The sequence below is a fragment of the Montipora capricornis genome, chromosome 1 (genome assembly GCF_036669925.1).
Source record: "Montipora capricornis isolate CH-2021 chromosome 1, ASM3666992v2, whole genome shotgun sequence".
In the NCBI taxonomy this organism is placed as follows: domain Eukaryota; kingdom Metazoa; phylum Cnidaria; class Anthozoa; order Scleractinia; family Acroporidae; genus Montipora; species Montipora capricornis.
Genome location: NC_090883.1, coordinates 2151128 through 2173627, shown reverse-complemented (window position 1 = coordinate 2173627; position 22500 = coordinate 2151128). Strand labels below are relative to the sequence as shown.

Here is a 22500-nt window from a genome sequence, read left to right as displayed (position 1 = left end):
GATTCAAGTTTTCCTGTCATGTTTGGTACTGTTGTAGAGCTATATCTGTCTACTTTATCACCATATAAGATTAAGAATTAAGTCATCATATTTTAATCCCGCAAAGGAAACCGAGAATGCGTTTATTAAAGTCGCTTAACTCTGTAGTCAACAAGTCACGTTCGTCCACAAAATGTATATACGCGTTTGTCTCAACATCCTCCGCCATTTTTGTTTGATTGATGGTAAATCGCGAACAACGCGAATCATTGGGTGGGAATTCGCTCAGCCGTTTACATTGGTAAAAATGAGGACATGTGATTGGCTATCAGTTAACCCTCGTGGGAATACCGGATCTCGCAAGAGATCTAAAAATAACCTAAGAGGGATTACGATGGGAATAGGGCCAGTATGAGGGATTACTTCTCTTACCTTCACAATCTCTTGCGGGGGATTAATAAATTCCATTTGGACGGTGACTTCCATTTGGAGAGTGACATTGAAGCTATCAAAGTATACCAAGCTATGAGTCATCAAGGCCATGAGCGCTTACCATTTGAATGGAATTTTCGGAAATTCCGGAGAGAATTCAAATGGAACGGTTCATCCCGGTGGATTGTTTTCGTAAAAAAGGTAATACCTTTCGAGGTATTCCCTTTTTCTCGCTTTGACCAGTTCAGTTAGATTATTATAATGACAGATTATTAGATTATTATAATGACAGTATTTCAGGTTATGAAATCAGTAGTGTTACCAATGTCAACAATTATTCAGAGGTAATAATAGATTAATTAACCATGGCCAAAAATGGTGTGAGTATCAGTAATAGTTTCTGTAAAGCAGTGGCAAAAAGAGCTTATATGAGAGAATGTATCAAGCGGAAGAGACAAAATAAAGAGTTCAGGGAAAAGAAAAAACACCAAGAAAGATCTGAAAATATTGAAGCAGCAAGGGAATATGAAAAGCAAACATTTATGGTTAAGGCTTCCAATCCAGAACATATCAGAGAACTAAACAGAAAAGCATAGAACCATTTAAGGAAAGCTATACAGAGCTCAAGGCTAAACCAAACTAAAGTTTGTCAAGGTCAAGACTCTATTAGACATTTTCGTGATAAGATATCACATGGCTCTGAATATATATGCACTTGCTGTGATCAGTTATGGTTCAGACCATCTGTCTCTACTAAGTGTAACAGTATCAAATATAGTGATAAATATTTCCAAGGTTTGCTGGAGGAATGTATAACTGGCGCAAAAAGTGTTAATAATACTGAATGGATCTGCTCTACTTGCCCAACCTGATGACATAAACAATATGACCTGGCAACAAAAATCGGACCTTATTCAAAATTACCCTGTCACCTGTGCGAGGAACTTTGAACACATAGTACAGCTCTTTATAGAGGATGTGTTTAAGAGTAATCTTATGCCTATTGGAGAAATGGTAGACTTATTTTACAGGGTCCTGTGAATTCCAGCAAAGGGGATCACATCACATACATGCCTTCTTTTGGTTACCTAGTTGCATATGACAACCCCCCGTGCTGTTACACAATTATCCAGCTGTTATATCACACTGAATAATGCATAAAGAAAACTTCAGCCTCCCAATTTTAAACAATCGCGGTAACTTTCATATCCACGAGTAACGACAGTGGCACTTTGATTTCATTTCGCATTCCAATAACCCAAACTAAGATCTACTTTTGTGTGTAGTCATATCCAGGGAAAAGTTACTTCTTATTAGGTGGCACCGTCCTTAAATTCAAAGAAATTGTGGGATCTCTCCCACTTCGGGTTTTGATACAAGTTATTCTCATTTCCATGCTGCTGAAATTCGTTTTCGTCAACAAATCGGACTTCCACTCGGAATGCCATTTTGAATTCTTTTGATTTTGCGGACGTCTCGGAAAACAAGCTTATTTCAGCAAAGTGAGAATTTCAACGACTACGGCTATGTCGTGGTTCAGCTGGCTGTTCCTACCAACCCTTTATTGGCGAATTGCAGGGGCACTAAGAAAAAAACAGAAAAAAAATACACAAGATGAGAACAGGCGTATTATCCCCCTCTCTCTCTCTCTTGCCGTCAGTCGATACGATTAAGACTGTTTATGGTTTGATGGCAGATCTCCATGTATCTCTGTTGCTCGTGGTTGTCTGCCAGGAGTTGACTGGGATCTTCCTCACTTGCATGTTTCTCTTTGCTACATCTTTGAATCTCGCCTTGGCCTTCCCTGATTTCGCTTTCCAGAACAGAGTTGTGAATACAGCAGTTGGCGAGGGAGTCGGTCATGATCCATCCTATGAACGTGGCCTAACCATCTTAGGTTCTTTTCAGCAAGAATGTCCTCCATGGATGGAAAATGTATTATACATGTAGGAAAAATGATCATTGTCAGTGTTTCTTTATCATTTCTTCTTTAAATTTCTTTTTAAATAGTCAAAGGCTTGGAAGAATTGGTCCAAAGGCACAGTCATGCACTAATTAAACATGCAAACGTTCAGAGACAATCGATCAAGATTTCCGGCAGTTTCTGGTCATCAGTGCCTGTGCTCGTGTCACCTACTCGATCGATTTGGATTTCCTCGCTTTCAAAGAGAGAGGGAGAGAGAGGAAAGAAGGAGGATAAAAATGGATTCAAAATGAGAACACGGATTTGACCGGAAACAAAATTAGGGGTGGTGAATGGTTCTTCAAAAACTCTGGGTCTCGCACAATTTTAGTCGAATTTCAGGGGTCTCGCAGTCTCGTTTTTTGAGGGGTTATGTGCTTCTCGCAGTCTCGTTTTTTATATGAAGGTGTCACACACTTTGAAGTCTCGGTCTCGCAATCTAAAAAGTCAAAATGTCTCGGGCTCGCAAAGAAAAACGCTGGTCTCGCCGTCTCGCAAAGTCTCGCATTTACCATTCGCCACCCCTAAAATTACCGTAATTTAACCAACTCTCTTTCCACAGGGGGGCCTCAATCGGATACGATATGGTATCCGAAATAGTAGGATTCGTAGAACGCCGCCATTTTTTTTCGATCGCGCTGAAATTTGGCGTGTTTACTGGGGAGATATGGCCCCAGTTTCCCTGAAAACTTCGGCTTTCCAGCTTTCATGACGCCTACATGACGGCCATTCTAATCAGGCAATTTGAGCCGATGCGCAGCCATGGGAAAGCGAAATTTTCAACCGATCGCGGAGCGCTTTTACTAACGTTTTTCAGGCAAAAAATAACACTGCAGGCATCGGAAAGGATAAAGAAAAGGCTTTTGGTTCATTTGTGGGAATTTCAAGCCTTGAAATCGCTGAAAAGGTAAGATTATTTTCGCAGCCGTAAACTCGCCACGTGTTGTTGTCATTACACAGGATCGATCACACAGGATTGTGTTTTTCGCTCAAAATATTCGCTTGTTCTTGCTCCAAATCTTACATATTTACCTTTATTACATGTCCAGTGAATACTTTTATCCTCTGGGATGAATTTTCCGTCGAAAAATCGGTTATTTGGGTGGTTTTTGGCGAACAGAGGTTAATTATCGTAATGCGATCGCTTCCGTTGCCGTTAGCAACGCGTCGCAAACTTGACACTTTTATCGCATTATCACATTACGCATTGATCGCTAATCCGATTATTCCTAAAAATCCAAAAATATTCGTGCCTCATCAGTTTTTTGTCAAATTTTGGTCCAAGAAAGCTGATAAAATGAGGAACATTTTTGTTGGTCCTTAAGGGGGGAGACTCTTAACTACAAACCTGTTGCTAAGGACGCTTACATTGACGACTGCAAACATAAACTCCAGCGGTAATCCGCATAATGCGTGTCGCTGGTCAGACTGCCGCCAAAATGGCGGGAAATATAAATCTTGTAAACAAAATAAAATTGTGAAAAAACTTTGTCTGTTGCAACAACGTTTCGTTTTCTTGAGGTTTCTGGGCTAAGCTATGGGCTAAGCGGGTTAAAAGTATGCCCAGGCACCAGAAAAAGGCAGTAGTGGCTTCTTCAGCACTGACAAAACGGTGGGCTAATCGGGAAAATTTGTTTTCGACGCTTTCCACTGCCGACACTGCTACGCAGACCGAAACAGCGGCAAAAAAATCACACGGAACGCAAACCGAAAAAGAGAGCTATGTGGACATCGGAACAGCGGACGAAATTGTGGCTTTCGCCGCAAATATCAATCAGCAACTGGCCAACCTACCAGTCAGCATCGGTATGAGTGACCTCGATGAAAGTATGACGGATCAACGAGAAGTTCATACAAAGCAGGTGCAGCAAATGTTGACTAGATACAGCCATGATTTGAGGAAGGCAACGTCTCGCACGATGATGGTTGTAGACTCAGAACTTGTTGTTAGCGATATCGATTTTTTGGTGGCGGCATTTGAGTCACAAATTTGCATGCGAGAAGTGTAATGTAAGCGGGCAACTTCGCATGACGACAAAAACGCAAGTAAAACCAGGAATCGTGAAACTTGAACTAAAGTGCATGAAATGCTTCGAAAAAAGTAAACATAAGTCGGACTGCCTCACCATTGAGTCAAGGTTTCGACCAAAAGCCTGGCTCCCAAATTACCTTCTGCTGTCATTCTTGCTAAACGGTGAATATTTCAAAGACTACGAACATGTACTTGGAACTCTTGGTGTTAGTCATCTCTCCAAGAGCCAGTGGATTCGTGTCCTGAAGTGGGTTCACCCGCACGTAAAGGATCTCGCACAATGGTCTTGCGACGAAATTAAGAGAGAAATTGCTAGGCGGGGTGACAAAAAATCCCTGGAAATTATGTACGATGGTTTTTATCTTACACGAGGGTACCACGCAAATAACGCGTCGGGTACTATACATGATGTGAAGTCGGGGAAAAAAGACTGAGTTCCCGAAAAACCTGAAAAAGAAACGAACTTAAAAACCTACCCTGCTCAAAAACACAGTGTTCTCCCAGCGTCGTTTTCGTGTTACAGTCAGTTTCACAAAACGTTTGACAAACGGTTTCTGAAGTTCGTTTGAAATTCCCAAAGTTCGCTACGAACTTGGCAATTTCATTACGTAATTGTCAATCAAATTGTGAACTTCGAAACGAAGTTGTGAATTTCACATCGAATTTCGTTGGGAACTTGCGAAGTTCGTCGGGAGCAAAGTTCACATCATTCGGTGTAGTTGGTTTGGTAATATAATTACAATGAATTTAAACAAAGTGAAAAATTTCTCAACCAAGCAAGACTAATTTTTTGATGTTTACTTCTGAAAGGTTTTATTTGAGAGGTACGGAGGCGGGACTTCACATCACAGACAGATGGCGCGACTCGTATCTTGTTTACACAAAGACAAAAGTTGAACAACATGACATTGAAATGTTTTGTTTCTTGCGCTATTTCTAGAATGATGTATGTCCTGAAAATAGGGTTTCTTTTTATCTCTGATAGATTTAACTGTAAAATACTTTTAAGCAACCATGCGTAGAAGTTCACACGACAGAAATTGTATTCTATTTTTAGGCAGGTGTCGGGTGACAGTTTTGTTTTCGTCGGTTGTTTTTCAAAGCTGAGAGAGACGATCAGATCACGCAACAACTACAACAGGTTTAATCAGTCCAGTTGAGACGTTTACCATGAGGACATGTACAGGCAGTAACCAGTAGGTACAACTTCGATTCAATAACAACAACAACGTTAGCTAGAACTTCTCACTTAACTTGAGCTCGCTCGCGTAAATCTGAAACTTCTGGACAACAACAAGCCTTATGTAAACAGGCTATTAATAACGAACTCGTGACCATTAACTTAATTATAGAAATTGACAACTTCGTTTCTAGAACGTTCTGGAACAACAAGAAAAGGTAAGGAAACTTTAGAAAGATCTAGATATCATAACATCTTTCCCATTTCAAAAAACTATAATGTTCATCCGTATGAGTCAGGGTCAAACTTCTTTGGTGGCCTGATTAAGCGTCCATATCTCGACCTTGTTTCTTTCACTAAGGGTAGTTGAGGCGTGCTCACACTTGTCTCTGGTGTTCGTGCACTCTGTTCCAGTTTTCTTGATACGGGCGAGGGTGAAGGTCTGGTGGTGATTTCGGCTTTCTTCACTTCAGCATCAGGTGAAGTTACCGGAAAGGACTCGGTCAGGTCCGGCACATTGTGTGCACTCATACTCTCGCCTTCGTCGATGTCGAGCGAAGATTCTTGTAACTCTTCCTTTGCCTGACGCAACTGTTTGCGGTTTCGCCTGTAGACTTTACCATTAGCTTCGACCCTATAGCTGCGAGGTGCAATTTTACTAGAAACGACTGCTTGTGACCACTGAGTTTCACCAGGGAGTTTCATACGTACTATGTCCCCAGGGTTAAGTTCTGAAAGCTGCTTAGCATGTTGGTCGAAGTACTTTGCTTGCTTAACACGATCCCTTTTGAGAAGATCGCTCACCGATTTGTTACACTTGAGTAGAGATTCCGAGAAGGGAAGTAGTGTCTTGGTTTGGCGACCAAAAAGACGTAGACTCGGTGACATGCCCGTTGCGGCAGTAGGGGTGTTGTGGTGATCCAGTAAACCAAGATACGGATCAGACTTGGACAGAGAAGCTTTCTTCATTATCGACTTGCACGTTTTGACGGCACTTTCAGCCATCCCGTTAGCTTGAGGGTACCGAGGTGAAGTGGTCACGTGCTTGAACTTCCATGCTGTTGCAAATCTTCGAAACTCTGAAGATGAATACTGTGGGCCATTGTCTGAAACAACAGCCTCAGGCACCCCATGACGCGCAAAATGCATCTTTAGTTTACAAATCACAGCTTGTGCAGAAGTATCGGAGAGATGATCCAACTCAATGAAGTTGCTGTAATAATCGACAAGGACAAGGTAATTGCGGTTCTCGAAAGTAAATAAGTCGGTCGCAACTCGCTGCCAAGGTCTATCAGGGACCGGGTGTGGTTGAAGAGGTTCACTAGCTTGTTCTGGCTTGACACTCTGGCATATTGAACACTTATCGATCAGCTCCTTGAGCTGGGCAGACATTCCTGGCCAGAAGAAAACTTCTCTTGCCCTTTGAAGACACGCTTGGAGTCCTTGATGGGACTTATGAGTTTCCTCCAACATGGAGCGGTGGAGACTCTCTGGGACAACGATCTTTGTTCCTTTAAAGATCAGGCCGTTATATAGTGTCATCTCTTCTCGGTATTTGAAAAATGGCTGTGCTTTAGTGGGTACCATGGCAGTTGTTGTCGGCCAACCGGCGCGTATGACCTTTGACAACACTTGTAGAGATTCATCTTTGCCTGTTTCCGCTTGAAACTTTGCAAGTGTTGCGGCAGATAATGGCAGATCCTCAACAGAATTAACAGTTTCTAGATCTTTGCAGAAGGGTGAAGAGTTCGGGGTCTTTGAACTCTTGGGTAAGGCACGAGAAAGAGCATCGGCAATGTGCATCTCTTTGCCAGGCTTGTAGACGAAGGTCAAGTCGTATTTTTGCAAACGGAGCATCATTCGCTGTAGTCTTTTTGAGGCTGTGTTGATAGGCTTCCTCTGGATTGCAATCAACGGCTTGTGATCTGTTTCCACAGTGACATGTTTGCCATAAATGTACTGTTCAAAGCGCTCGCAGGAGACTACGATAGCAAGGAGTTCCTTCTCTATTTGCGCGTAATTTTGCTCTGTGAGAGTTAGAGCTCTGTTCGCGTAGTGTACTGGCTGTCCGTTTTGAAGGAGCGACGCGTCGATTCCGTACTGAGAGGCATCGCACTGGATAGTAACATTCTTACTTACGTCAAAGTACTGTAGAAGTGGAGCTTTGGAAACAAGTTCTTTAATCTTGTTGAATGACTCTTCTTGTGGTTGTTGCCAGCACCATTCAACTTCCTTTTTCTCCAGCTGTCTCAGGGGCTGAGAAACTGTAGACAGATGTTGGCAGAATTTCGCTAGATACTGGACCATTCCTAAGAAGGTTCTCAACTCTGCAAGGTTCGTGGGCGCCGGGTAATCAGCGATCGCTTGTACCTTTGATGGGTCAGGCAGTAGACCTTGCGCTGTAAGGAGGTGTCCTATGAAAGAAACTTGTACCTGTCGCAGTTTCAACTTCTCGTTGTTGAGAGTGAGGTTTCTATCTCTTGCTCTTACAAGGAATGCTTTGAGATTCTGATCGTGGTTAGCCAATGCCTCTTCAGGAGTATCACCAAAACCACAGACTAAGAAGTCGTCAGCGATAACTTCTACACCGGCTAGTCCTTCAACTAACTCATGCATTCGTTGTTGCCATACTTCAGGAGCAGAATTTATACCAAAAGGCATTCTGAGCCAGCGATACCGACCAAACGGTGTGTTCATGGTCGTCAGATAGCTGCTCTTCTCATCTAGTTTGACTTGCCAGAATCCGCACTTAGCATCTAACAAACTGAAGACTTTTGCACCACTAAGTCGAGTTGAGACTTCCTCGATGGTTGGCAGGGGGTAGTGTGATCGTTTGACTGCGCGGTTAAGATCTCGAGGGTCTAAACATACTAGAATTTTCCCATTGGGCTTCTTGACTATGACGAGACTAGAGACCCATGCTGTGGGCTCTGTTACCTTGGCGAGGATACCGTCCTTCACCAGGCTGTCTAACTCTGTCTTAAGTGCTTCTCTTAGTGGGACAGGGACTTTGCGAGGAGGATGCACTCCTGGAGAAAAGCTTTCATCTACTCGGATAGAGTAGTTTCCATCAAGGCACCCAATTCCACTAAAAACATCAGTGAATTCAGATAGGACAGGATCTCCTTTGACAATTGAAGGGACATCAGTCCTTTCGGAATCATCGTGAGTAACATTTATGTCAGCGTCCAAAATTTTGACGAGATTCATCTTCTCGCACGTGGTTCTGCAAAGAAGTGGTGTCAAATCTTTCTCCACTACGTGGTAAAGGACTCCATACTTTCTTCCTTTTCTTTCGGTAAGAAGTCGGATTTGTCCAAGCGGCCAGACTACAGACTTGTTGTGCATGACGAGCCTTGAGTACGACTTTTCCAGATTATTACACTGATTGTCGCCAGTCACTCTGATGTAATCTCGTTTTGGTAGAACGTTACACGAAGCACCTGTATCAATCTGTAGTTGTACTTCGGCCTTGTTGTTCATAAGGACTGTCACATAGGCTGACTTGAAGGTGGCCTTGTGACTGTAAATCTCACAATCTTCCACATGATTGACTGAACTGGACGCACATTTCTTTGCAAAATGTCCATCTCTGCCACATTTATTGCATTTCTTCCCCACAGCAGGGCATGAAGATTTTTTCATCTCATGGACAGTACCGCAGAACTTGCATTCACGATTCTTAGCAGTAGGTGTGCTAGTATTATTACCAGGCTCTTTCCCTTTGAGTTTCCGGGAAAATGACTGCTTCCGGTTTAGGGTGGGTCTACGTGAAGTTTTGCCTTCAGTAGCGTTCTTAAGAGATTTTGATTTCGTAAGTCCTACACGGTTGACATTGGGCTCTTCAGTTGAGATTTCTGATGCACGTATGTCAGTTAGTTCTCCTGTTCGAAGGATATCCAAGGCTTTGTCCAAAGTAAGATCTTTCTGTTCAAGTAGTTTCTTGCGAGCACGATCATTCTTAACTCCAAGGATGAGGCGATCTCTAATCAAGCTGTCTCTGAGGTTCCCGAAGCCACAGTGTTCGGAGAGACGCATCAGTGCTGTACAGTACTGATCAACACTTTCTCCAAGTTCTTGCTCCCTTTTATTGAAAAGGTACCTTTCATAAGTTTCGTTGCGTTGTGGCAAACACCGAGACTCGAATTTCGCTAATACATGGTCGATGTTGTCAGCGCTTTCATGACCATCGTCGTCAAAAGTAAAGGTATCAAACATCTGAACACCTTCTTTGCCTGCAACGTTAAGAAAATGAGCAACACGCACTGGACCTTCTAGTTTACTGATCCCAGTTGCCTTTTCATAGATTTGCCAAGCTCTCTTAAAATGTAACCAATTATCGCCTCGACGCGATCTGTCCTCTATGTTGAGAGTATCTGGCGGTTTGGCTAGCGGCATAGAAGAAGCGAACACTGGAGGAGCAGCCATAGTGCTGGACACTTGTCCACTAGTCGACGGCTCGGTCATGACTTAAACGTATCCAGAGGTCGTGAATTGTATCCAAAACTTCTGACACCAAGTTTTGTTTTTGTCGGTTGTTTTTCAAAGCTGAGAGAGACGATCAGATCACGCAACAACTACAACAGGTTTAATCAGTCCAGTTGAGACGTTTACCATGAGGACATGTACAGGCAGTAACCAGTAGGTACAACTTCGATTCAATAACAACAACAACGTTAGCTAGAACTTCTCACTTAACTTGAGCTCGCTCGCGTAAATCTGAAACTTCTGGACAACAACAAGTTTTATGTAAACAGGCTATTAATAGCGAACTCGTGACCATTAACTTAATTATAGAAATTGACAACTTCGTTTCTAGAACGTTCTGGAACAACAAGAAAAGGTAAGGAAACTTTAGAAAGATCTAGATATCATAACAGTGACATCTGGGAATATTCAGTTTTCAACGTTTTATAACCCATTTTAAAACCAGTAATTCGCAATCAACGTAACCACAACTCCTAAGAAAATTCCGAGAAATATACACCGAACGGTGCGAACTTCTCTCGCGACAAACTCCTTAACTTCCCAACGAAGTTCGTGGTGAATTCACAACTTCGTTTCTAAGTTCACAATTTGATTAACAACTACGTAATGAAATTTCCAAATTTGTAGCGAACTTCAGGAATTTCAAACAAACTTCGGAAACTGTTTGTCAAAAGTTTTGTGAAACGCACTGTAATAATCTTTCCTTTAGTCGATATCCTGCATATACAGCGCCTTTTAGTGTGAGTTTTCCACGAAAACAATGTCCAAACTCTGTCCGAACATTTCTTCGCAATCTCGTTCCCGTAGCCGTCGTTGCTCTTGTCCAGCGGAACGAAGATGGTGGAAAATTAGATTACGACGCATGCGCTGATGGTTACCAGTCCCAAACGGTCAATAAGAACGAAAAAAGCCTAAAACTCGATGGAGCAACTTCTTCGGTGATGTTTTTTGGGCGAAGAGGAAAGATCAAAACATTCTCTATAATCCCACGTATCGATTTTCCATTTTATCTCTCAACACAAACGCAATCAAACAAAGTGTGTTTAAAACTCCCTTCAAAGCAGGGTAATTTTCGTCATAAGCACAATTTCAACAAATCCTTACGTCAAGACGTGCCAAACAATGCTCTCCGAATATTGGTATTGTATTCATTATTGTAAAAAGTTAATAATTTGAGTTTTAGCGCTTTTTCTGCCGTGGTCACGTGACTAGCCAAATATGGCTGTCGTTCGAAAAAGTACAAGAGACCTTCTATCGAACATCTGTGTTCAAAGGGATTGTTCTTTGATATTCAGACATCAAAGATATGACGGTTAAAAGTTTTACATAGCAACAGCTTTGTAGTTAAGAGTCTCTCCCCTAAAAAAATTCGTAATTGACGTTGAAATGACCAAATTTGTGTGGAAAACTGATTTTAATGCTACTTTTCTGTTAAGTTTTTTCGTTCAACTTTCTTTTTTATAAAATGTTGTAGTTCTATGTAAAGAAGTTATATGTTATTGGAAAGCTTATTTTCGTCGCTTTAAAATGATGTATTTCTTTCGCCCTAACTGAAAATACGTTTTGAGAAAGAAAACATTTTTTTGTGATGGCTGACTTCGCGCGGCCATATTTGCAAAGTACCGTGGTTAAGAATAACTGACTTCAAAATTTATTTTCAGTCCATAAGAGTGCTATTCTCGGGAAACCCCTGCCTTAACATCACAAAACACACAGAAATTCCTTCGAAATTTCATTAGCAATTGTCTTCGGTATTATGATATTCTCATTGCAGTCATCACTGCTGAAAATATTATTGTATTATTTTTAAATTATAGCTTATAACATTTCCGTTTTAGAATTTATTGGGGTATCAGTTTCAAGTGTTTGGTATCTAGATCTGTTTTCGCTAGGTTTTGTTATTTAAAAAATAAAGAATTTTTCATAATACTTTTTTGCGGTTTAGTTTGTCTTTATGTACTACATGTACCGTTCATTGAACTGTCATTAGCGTTGAACATTTTGCTATAGCTAGTGCAGGTTTTTCGTTTTGTTGGCTAGTTTCGCCTTTCAGAGAAAGGAATAAGTTTATACGGTTAAGTTAAAAACATAAAATTTTATTGTATTTACAAATGTTTCAACACACAAAATTATATCTATCCTCTTCAAAATCTCAGCCTCGGCTTTATTTATAAAATATTCTTAAAATTTCGCAAATTTCAGCCTTAATATTTTTATAAAATATATTCTTATAAAAAAAAAGAGTGTAACCAAATTTGGGCTACGTTTAGCAGTGTATTTCAACTGAATAAAAAGCGGTAGCTAGGTCATTTTACGGTCAGTTATTGGTTAATCCTCACAGTTTGAAAAGAACATATTCTGGGGGGAGTCAACAGCTAAGGAATGCATGGAATTCAGGAGGATATGGGGCGTGGTCAGGTACTCTTTAAATCACCTCAAGGCTCAAAACTGAAACGGAATTTATTATTTCACGATAACATTTGGTATGCAAAATAATATTAGCAAAAAGACAAGTTTTTACCATAGTGCGCATGCTCATTTTGAATTGTTAGGTTTTTAGGGACAAAATTCTAAATTTTTACCTTGATGAAATTTGAGAATCCTTAACTCTGGAAATATTTTTCAACGGTTCAAGTAATCTGCGGCGAGCTGCACTTTTGACGTCATCGGTTCAATACGACAAATTTCTTTCCAAATTTGGTTAACAGCAGCTGGCTATGGTGAATTATGCGTCTGGTCTTAACCAATCAGAAACGGGGAAATATTTTGATTGAATAATTAACAATTATCATGAGCGCGCGTTGGATATGAGATGGTAAATCGCCGAGTTGGATATAACCAGTCTCATATCCAACAAGCGCGAATGGAATAATTGTTTTATTAAATTCGTTAAACTCCAAAAGTTTGGAAGTACAAAATACGAGCGAAAAAAAGCGAGAAAATCCGAGCGAAATCGAAAAATTTTGATGAAGATGCGATGTTGTGTAATACCTTGGTGGATAGACAGACGCAGGCTCATCACAAAAAACATTTCTTACCTTTTCGCGTACTTCTACGTCGGAATTGATCCAAACTTTCCACAAAAACGTTTGTTGTTTTTTGCTTTATTCAGCGAGAAATTTCGCTTTTCGGCGAAAAACTTTAGCTTAGCATATATTATATGTCCGATCTCACCCAGAGATCCCTTGCTTGTAAAGCATATTTGAATATATCAATGGAAAATGCGCTATATAAATTCATTACTATTACCATTATCATTTAGCAACGCTTAGCGAAATCATTTGCCATATAAGGTCAAACTAAGGTATATGAGCTGATAACCGAGATTGAGTAAACCAATCAGAGCACGGGAAATACATTATCCGAGGTTGAGAATTTAATAATAATTGTTAAATATGCAGCGCTCGTGGAATAATTGTTAATTATTTCCGTAAAGGGAAAACTGTTGTTAGAAATGCAGTGAATATTTAATTAACAAAAAGTAGAGATTAGCTGTGTTGTGATGCTCCTCACTTGTTACTGATGCTTGTTACTGACGTATTTCCCCTTTTTCTTCTTCCGTTTCGCGTCGTCCGACCGACCCAAATTTTTGGCATTTTCAAAACAAAAACAAAAACAAAAAAAAGCTAACGACGTTTTTAAGCCATTTTATGTAGCATAGGAGTTTCTGTGGTTGATCCTTTTCCCCACGCTGTCTTAATTTTGCAACAACCTTCACCAACTTTTCCGCCATATTGATTTTGGGTTCATTTGTCTTTTTGTTTTCCTGGCTCCACAGCTATTATGCTGGGGTACCAGGCCTCCGATTCCGAGAATGCTTATGATTTTTTTTAGGCTTTTTTTTTTTCAATCCGACCGACCGACCCAATACCAGGAAACGCATTCGACGGTAAACGAAAAAAAAAGGGGATAGCCTTATCGACACTTTCCAAAGTAACCATGGTTTTCATGAGTAATCTTGCATGTTTACAAGTGTACTCAAAATTTTGACAGCTGCTGAAAGTTAATTGTTCTTTGCGAGAAGTTAGAACTTAAAGAACGAAGTCTGTTTCGCTTTGCGATCTTCTTTTTGTCTGCGGCTTTCTATTAGGGGAGGGAAGGGGGGATAGCACTGTTAAAAACTGCTGTTGCACCGGGGAATCCACTGTGTCAAAACGGCTCCAAAATAGTTAATGAATGCATACCTGCCAGCTCTCTCGGTTTTCCCGGGGGTCTCCAACTTTTTCATCAAATCTCCCGGTCTCCCGGTTAGAGCACCAAATCTCCCGGGAAATACCAACCGTGGTCTTTTTCAACAGTTTTTCATTAATTTCGTTATCTTCGACATGTCAAAAAGGAAAATAAAACAAGAACTGGATTCTAATGCTCTCGTTTGAGCTGTTCTGGTTTGGAAAACCTAAAACGGAGCAATCAAATTGATATAGGCTATATTTAATAAGTACCGTAATTGGTCAGAAATCAGCCAATCAAATTGCACATTACGTGGTAGAAAGTTGGCGCGGTTATGGGAACAATAGCAATTGCTGTTCTAACCGAGAAACATCGGGAACATTCGGAAGGGCTTCGGGTGATTTTCGGAGAGTATTCAGATATTGTCGAAAATGACATTCTTACAATGTAAAGATTTTTAGATGTCTCCAGATTTTTATACTCTGGGGGTTGGCAGGTATGTGAATATGTCATTTATCACAGTGCCCCTTGTCGCTGGTTAATTTTGATAGACGTGACGAAGTGGCCCCCTTTGAGAAAAAGCGTCAACTCAGTCGTATTTACAACCACGGAGTTTACGTTAGCGTTAATACATTGTTTTTAAATTTAGAGTTTGTAATCACTATAAGTTCAGCTGAACAGTAAGTAAAGTTTAGGGTTTATGAGCAACGTAACTTTCAGCAGAGTGTAAACGCTGTTGTGCTTGGTCGTGCCGAAAGAATCTGCGGCCCGAGCGTTTCATCAACGCTGTGTTAAAATAACTGTAGTTCTCTCCTTCGCAGAAAAATACAGTACGGTGAGTTAATGTCGACCCCGAAAACACCACTACTTCTGGCAGTTAACGTTTGTATGCGATCATGTCTTGTCTTTTAAATAGTGATACCCAACATTGGGTACGTTGAACAGATTATTGAATGCAAGTTGAACTGAGCTAATGTTCAAACCGTTTAATTTAAATGGGCCTTAGCGAAAAAAAAAATCGTTAATTGAATAGTCTCTCTTTAGTAATTATTTTATTTGAGGAAAGAAAACAATATCCGTTTATTATTTGGCTAGTGTGGAAACACTCAATTGGAAATGACTATTCGTTTGCCTTGTCACTCTCTGTACGAGTTCGTTTCATGGAAATTCATGAATGAAAGTGCTTCCCAAATCGCAAACTCTGTTTTGACAAATAACACAGTTCATTAAAATTTTACGTCACCATAGCACTCATCTGCACTATTATCATTTAACTATGCCGTTGTTTTTTTTATGCAAATATAGTCTTTTGCCCAAGGTATGAAAGCGATTAAGGAAGACCTTTTTGCATGCGGAAATCCACAAAGATCTATGGAAATTACACTTACACAGGAAGTGCAAAGACTTCAAACGAACTACTTTTGTGAACAGTTTTAGACGGATTTTGTGAACTTTCCAACGATTCGAACCTAACGTACTTTCGAACCACCTCTCGACATTTTCATCTTGAAGTTACTCGATGAAACCGCAAGAAGCTCATTTGATACGCAAGTCTTCTTGCCGGCCTGGCAGTCTTGAACTCGAAGAACCCAATATAAAATATTTTCGCCCGTCCGCTCATTCTTCAGTGGTGTTACCGTCCATTGATTAATCCTCATGTTTGTTGTCTCGTTTTTCTAGCTTTTGTTTCCGTTACATCGCGTTGCGAAAAAAAAGTGTCACTTTTGAACGCGAAGCGTTTGTATTTTGGTGTTTAAAAAGCATATTACATTGACATTTAAGGAGGCTCGAAATAGTTTCTCCTTTTTTCAAACAAATAAACATATTCTGTCCTTAGATACAGTTAGGGCAATCATATCAAGACGAAATTTGGCCAGGGTATTAAGTACCTATCGTAGATTTCTCACATTATGTTTTCCTCCAAAATAATGTTACCATGGCAACGATATTAGGCATTTCTTTAAGCCTTAAAATCAACCTTTGTGGTCCTTTTTGAAGAAACGGAACGGTGAAATTTTCCCATTCATCGTTACCAGATAATGTTAGAAATACTCTCTAAAATATTTAAAATTCAACAAAATCTGTAGGTCAGTTTTTCAGAAAAATAAGTTTTTTTGAATTGTGTCTCTAATTATTTTTTTCACCTACAGAATTTTTTTAAATTTGAAGGACAAACGGTTTAAATTAATCTAAGCTAACATGCAAAAAATGAAAAAAATTCACCGTCCGGAAGCAGAGATATAAGCGAGTAAAGTTGCAAAACCAGGAAAAATGAGGGGGTTACGACACCGCGGCAAAATGAGTGCGCAGGCTTGAGCCACGCGCGAATCGTTTCCACGCGCGAGGGACTGGTACCAATTGAATTTACCATAGAAACAACAGCGCGGCAAAATGGCGGCAATTTAAATTCTCTGTGTTTGTTTTCATTTTGCGATGATAAGGACAACACTACTTTGATAAGGTTTAAATTTTGAAGAGAGCTTCCTGAAAGACTAATCTTCCGTGTGTCTTTTCAAACCAAAAAACTATGGTTCAAACCAGGAGAATTTTTACCTTGCATTTGAGCGCTAGAGCAAAAGGACGAAGTTCGTAATGTTATTAGTCGCGATGGTCTCTGCGTTGGTAAACTTCTGGGGGGAAAACTGTGCACTGAGAAGGAAAACGCGGGGTAAACATCTTTGCAAGGGCACAGTGATAATTTCTACTGCGAAGATGGCTTCTCTTGCTCCTGTCGAACGAGGAAATTGTCTGCTTGTTTCATTGGAATCATTTGAAAGCGAGAAATAAGTTCTTTTCATGCCCGCATCCCACTCATTCGGCAACTTGGATAAGTCACTTCCCTGCCCTCCATTCTCATATTTTACAACACTAGTTACTTTTCCAAGAGCAAGGCAATAAAATAAAGAAAAGAAGTCTTGATTTTAAGAGAGGATCGCAAAAAAGTTTTGAAACTAAGTATAAATTTGACTCCAATGCTACTTGATGTTTCCCTTTTACTTGGAGTTTGGTAGTGGTCCATCGTTGAAAATATTTTTCCAGTATTTTTCCTGCAGCTGGCTGGTAACTATAATTTTTTTCTCCAGCTTTGTCGATCACCTTGTAGAGCTTTGCTGGGATGAGGGTGGGGAGACATGAGAATCATGATAATGAAATAAGAAACCATTCACCTGCATGTGTTTGGAAAATACTGATTTCACTTTTGCATGCATTGCACCAGCAAAAATCCAGCCTAAAGATACTGAGAGAGGAATGTAATCATACATCCAGCAAGACTAGAGGCATTCTGCTTCATACTCTAACATTTTATTATGCACAACTGATCCAGTTTCACTACCCAATGATTGACCCACAATGACTCTATCAACAACAACAACAACAACAACCACAACAACTACTATGGTATGTGTTACCACAAAACACAATATACAGTAACTCAAATATCTCTATAATTTTATTGTTGTAAGTACCGTATATTCATTATTAAGACTATTACAAGTAGGAGCATTCTCAGAAGTTAATATCCAAACTAATGCTTAGCAAGAGAAAGACTATAATAACATACAGCTGTATTAATGAAAGTAAGACAGTTTACTTGGATTAAAAAACCAAATTATATTTGCTTGTTCAAACATTGACTTAGAAGGTGTGGAAAGTAAATAATTATCGTCCCTTTTCTAGACAATTTTGAAGAGCTGTTTGGAAACCATCTTGTATTAATCACTGACATGCTCACATCTGTAATGTTTAATTTGCAGTAATACTGTTGTCATCATGCAGGATCTCATGCAGGAAAAAATGAGAGATGAATAACAACCCTGGCTTTTTTCATCACAAAACCAATAAAATATTCAACGCTGAAATCCTCATCACAATCTCTGAAAACAATCTGGAATGTTGCTTGCCATGCATGGTTTGACCAGATCAGCACAAACACACCAGGAAGAGTTTTAGACTTAAGCACTGGAATAAGAATAAATGACATGTTTAAGAAACAACAGGAAACTGATCAAAGTAAAACAATAATATTTAATATTATCACTTGGTCATTTTCATGCACAGATGTCACTTAAGATACTTGAAAAATACATGGAAATCTGTGCCCTATTTGTAAAGATCCCTTTATAAAAAAACTAAACAACTTAACTGACTCCCTTAATAAGAGGTTTTGTCTAACAATGCAGATAAAAACAGTTGCTCACATCTTGAAAGTAATGACCGTCAAAATGACAGCCAGCCAGATATCAACACTTTCCACAAGATTTCTTCAGGTCAGATGACTGGAACAATGAAATCAACAAAAATCTAGAGATCAATTAAATTGAATCATATCACAACCTGGTGTGTCCTGCAAAGCAACACAGAGCTGGAAAAGAAAGAGCATCACCATCTACCATACAAACCATTGCTCTTGCTGTGGAGAACCAGGTCACAGAAAAATCCATGGCTCTCGTATCACATGTCAGAGGTTAAAACTTCTGTTTTGTCAACACCCTCCGCGTTTTTAGAGGAATTGCCCTTAGGCGAAAAACAGTAAACGAAAAATGTTATCAGTTTAAAATTTACAACTTTTAGGTCTTCAACGGTGTGACCGAAACACGAGCAGACAGACTGTCGAGCAAACATGGTTTGGCAAAGATAACTTCCATGGAAACGACATAAACAAATAAATATTTCATGCCTAAAATAAGCTTACCTCTTTTGACTTTCTCGTTGGAAACAACTCGGAACTACTGTTTAGTTTTTCTGTCGAGTCCATGTTGAGCGGGAGATCTTGATCATCAAAAGGTCCAATAGAACTTTTCCTTCACCGCCGGATAAACTCAAAAACAAAGAGCTCAAAAGCTCGAATCAAATGAATCAAATGTGTTCGAAGCGGAGCATGCGCACTCATTTTGCCGCGGTGTCGGGGTTACAAGATCAGCATTTACGCATGCGTCACCCGCTCATTCGAGTCCGCGCGCGAGTGGAGCTACAGGTCAACACAAACGGATTTAAGTAACTATTAAACCGTTTAAGTAGAATTTTCGTAGTTTTCGTGAATAGGCGATGTCTATTTATATGCCATGTATATAGAAATTGGAGAAAGGTAAGCGAAATTAGCGGTATTTGTTTATTTCTGGTGATCCATTTAAATCGTGAGCTGACGCTAGCAGCTTACGAATTGCGTGTGTGGCTTACGCGCGCGCGCTCAGCTGAAAACCCTTTCGAGCCTCCTTAAGACGAGATTTTTTTGAACATCGAGCAATAAAGCGCGCCAGCGGCCAAAAATCCCATAAGAGCTTGCGCGCATCTTACTTTCAGATCAGAACTTGTACTGTCGGCCATATTGTGTCGTGGTGGAAGAGCACATAGAAGTTGTGTTGAGTGCAAACGATTAGCCAACCATTTTACACAGGTATTTCATTCAGTCACTTCGGAAAGATCTGTAAAGCTTTGAAAAACGTTTTGAAGCGGTGAATTTATCGTATTTAGTTTAACCTTCTTGCAAGGTTATAACCAGTACGCAAATTGTTCGAAAAGATCTTTCTGCCGTAAGATTTCGAGTTCTCCGACTCTGCTAATAAGAGATCCAGTCTAGAATTAGTGTGTCAAGACTTGCTTTTGGACTATCTTGAGATTGCAAACCTAGGATGAATTCTTATTACACTTCTATTAAAATAGTGTGAACAGTTCTTTTGTCATTGCCTTGTCTGTGACCGGTGATCTGATATTCGAGTTAGAGGTAGTCAAGTTGATGTGGAAGCAGCTTCTGTCACTTGCGTTACGGTTCAGTGAGGTTTCCTACAGATCGTTTTCGGACTGCTGTTGTCGTTACAGCTGGGTGTACTCTATCGCTAGACCTTGCAAAAGGTAATTTTGTCCTTTTTTTTTTTTGAAAGGTATCGAGTATTCGTGGATAGGTTCCTTTAGAGTTGATTTTCAGCTTATCTCCCGCACACTTCTTCCGTAAAAAGGTTCGTGAGACCCCCAGTGTTTAAGTGTTTCCTTTTCAGTTCCCCCTTTAAAATTACACATTAAGATTGTGTTCAGCTTAGCTTCAATTGTCAACTTTCAATTTCGATTGTTGAGTTGAATTTATCATAAAATTTGCCACAAATGTTTCACTTTCCAATTCACTAGAGTTAAGTCTAGCTTATATCAAAGTTAAAAAAAAAAGAGTTATTGAAGGTTTGATCTTTGTGAAGAATTGAAAAAAAAAAAAAAAAAAGGAACTAGTCCCAGCTGAGCCTCAGAGATTGTAAACAATGTCTTCATCAGTACTTACTTGTAGTATATGTAAAAACCCTACAAGGAAGGAAGAATCTCGTCCCATAAATGATGTTAAAGGAAAAATGTCAAGCCTGTAGGAATACCACTATCCGCCTCTGATGTTCAGCGTCCAAATGCACAACTCCCCTGTACAAGCTAAAACATTTAAAGTCACTACCAAAGTCCACTTATGTCCAGGTTTGACCCTAATTAGATACACGCCCAATTTTGACATCCAACACAAAGTGTCCCTTTAAGTCTAAGCATTTGCTACCTATTTTCAACAATAAGGTAAGGGTAAAGGTCAGCATTATTTTTAGCTTTGGGTAAATGCAGCAGTTAAGCTTCACTTAAAGAGCAGCATTTGGGGGACACTGTGACATAAATTGTCTGTATTCTGAGACACAAGTGATGTTGAAGTTGGCGAGAAGAGCAAGCGGACACTTTGTGACGCTTATTGAAATCCGCGTGCATCTAATTAGGGTCAAACCTGGACATATCTCCCAAAGTCAGTAGATGATTTGTTCCCTGAAGCTAAAAAAACTTTTTTGGAAAAAAAGTTTGGCTGTGTGGCCCTCATAAGCAGTTTAAGGTGCTGTGGTGCATGTTATGTAAGGTTGCACAGGCTGTCACCCAGTGTAAACAAAAGTGTTCCACAGCCCCTGTCTGCAAACAATTCTATTCAAAATCAAGTTGGTTGTGCCCCAGTGTCATATGAACTGACGTCAAAGCGAACTCAGCGGAGGATTTGAAACAAACTTTAAAACTGTGCAAGGCAAAAAGTGGCTGAACTTAAAACAGAAGTTGAAAACATGGGTGCCTCAAATGAACAGATCTGCCAGGAAATTCTTGAAGGCCAATTTGATGGGGTAAACTTTCCCTCTTTTAACTCACATGGTAAAATTCTACCGTACATATTCTACCTTACTAGTTGGTTTTTCAGTTTATTTGGATTGGTAATGAAAAGATGAACACAATTCAAGGATCTCCCAAGCCCGCGAAACTGAAAACATGGCATACTGTCATGCTCGTATAACAGGGTAAAAGTTACTACTGGTAACCCTACAAAATACAGTAAAGACCCACACATAAGAACCTAGAATTTTCGAGGTCAGGCTGAGCAGGTTCTAATATTTTAGGCTATTTTTTCATAATTCAGACTGATTACATGTAGTTTCTTAATAGGTTCTTATTTCTCAGAGGAACAACAATAAATTTCTATATTTTATTCATAAGATATGTAGACAGTATTGCACTGAAGCTTTATGGAAAACATATTTCTAGAGAAAATCCAATAAAATGCCAATCAAAGAAAACATATACACAATAGACCTAATCGGCTAACTCAATGTTGTACCCAATTCAAATCTCCCGAGATTAAGATTCTTTGTGTATTGTATTTGCATTATAATGTACCATTCATATTTAAATGATATGGAAATACCTGAAACAAAACGTTTTATTCCCAGAGGGTTTGAATTGGGTACAACATTGAGTTAGCCGATTAGGTCTATAACAGGAGTTTTCTTGAGGGTGATTTTTTTGTAAAAGTACCTCTTTTTCTTTGCCAGGCTTTTGGTTATTTTTAAAATGCCAAATTTCAGCCTGTACTAGGTTCTTATATGTGAGTTTGTACTGTATGCATTATTCCCTAAAATAGAAAACTAATCCAGGCTATAAAGAGTACTCTTTTTGCATTCTAATAATCAGATCAGAGTCAGTAATTATTACTGACTAATTCAACGTCAGGACATTTTTCCTTTACCTTTGATAATAAAAAAATAAGATCACAATATTTTTCACCTCTATCAGTACTTTGCACGAATATTGGCTTTAGCAATGTTTTGGAAACATGATTGTAAACATGCGAACCTCACTCTCTAGGAGGTGTTTCTTACTAGAAGTAAAAAGTAAAAGGAGCAAGCCATTGTCTTCACTTCTTTGAAATTCCATTCAGGAAAAAGTGAATGCAAATGCTAACATCATGGAGGGCTTAGCTCTCAGCTA

The 22500-nt window shown here is 39.7% G+C and overlaps 1 protein-coding gene and 3 long non-coding RNA genes across 5 annotated transcripts in view; 1 reads left to right on the top strand and 3 right to left on the bottom strand.

Moving 5' to 3' along the window:
• The window catches only part of LOC138059992 (D(1C) dopamine receptor-like), a 15120-nt gene extending 10173 nt beyond the window's left edge, over positions 1 to 4947 (bottom strand). Inside the window, exon 1 of the mRNA XM_068860978.1 lies at positions 4883 to 4947. The gene's annotated coding sequence lies outside the window, so the exon portion shown is untranslated. The remainder of the gene's footprint in view (positions 1 to 4882) is intronic.
• The window catches only part of LOC138015424 (uncharacterized), a 32134-nt gene continuing 12757 nt past the window's right edge, over positions 3124 to 22500 (top strand). Inside the window, exon 1 of the long non-coding RNA XR_011125609.1 lies at positions 3124 to 3281. This is a non-coding gene — a long non-coding RNA (uncharacterized lncRNA). The remainder of the gene's footprint in view (positions 3282 to 22500) is intronic.
• Positions 17669 to 19286, bottom strand: LOC138014486 (uncharacterized). Of its 2 annotated transcripts, XR_011125509.1 has the most exons (4): positions 18938 to 19286; positions 18444 to 18759; positions 18006 to 18204; positions 17669 to 17879 (listed from the first exon to the last, which is right to left on the bottom strand). It is a non-coding gene; the product is annotated as an uncharacterized lncRNA (long non-coding RNA). The 2 variants fall into 2 exon arrangements; XR_011125445.1 differs by lacking the exon at positions 18938 to 19286 and having other exon boundaries at positions 18444 to 18927.
• The window catches only part of LOC138050719 (uncharacterized), a 2632-nt gene continuing 2214 nt past the window's right edge, over positions 22083 to 22500 (bottom strand). Inside the window, exon 3 of the long non-coding RNA XR_011132680.1 lies at positions 22083 to 22500. This exon is cut by the window's right edge and continues 295 nt beyond it. This is a non-coding gene — a long non-coding RNA (uncharacterized lncRNA).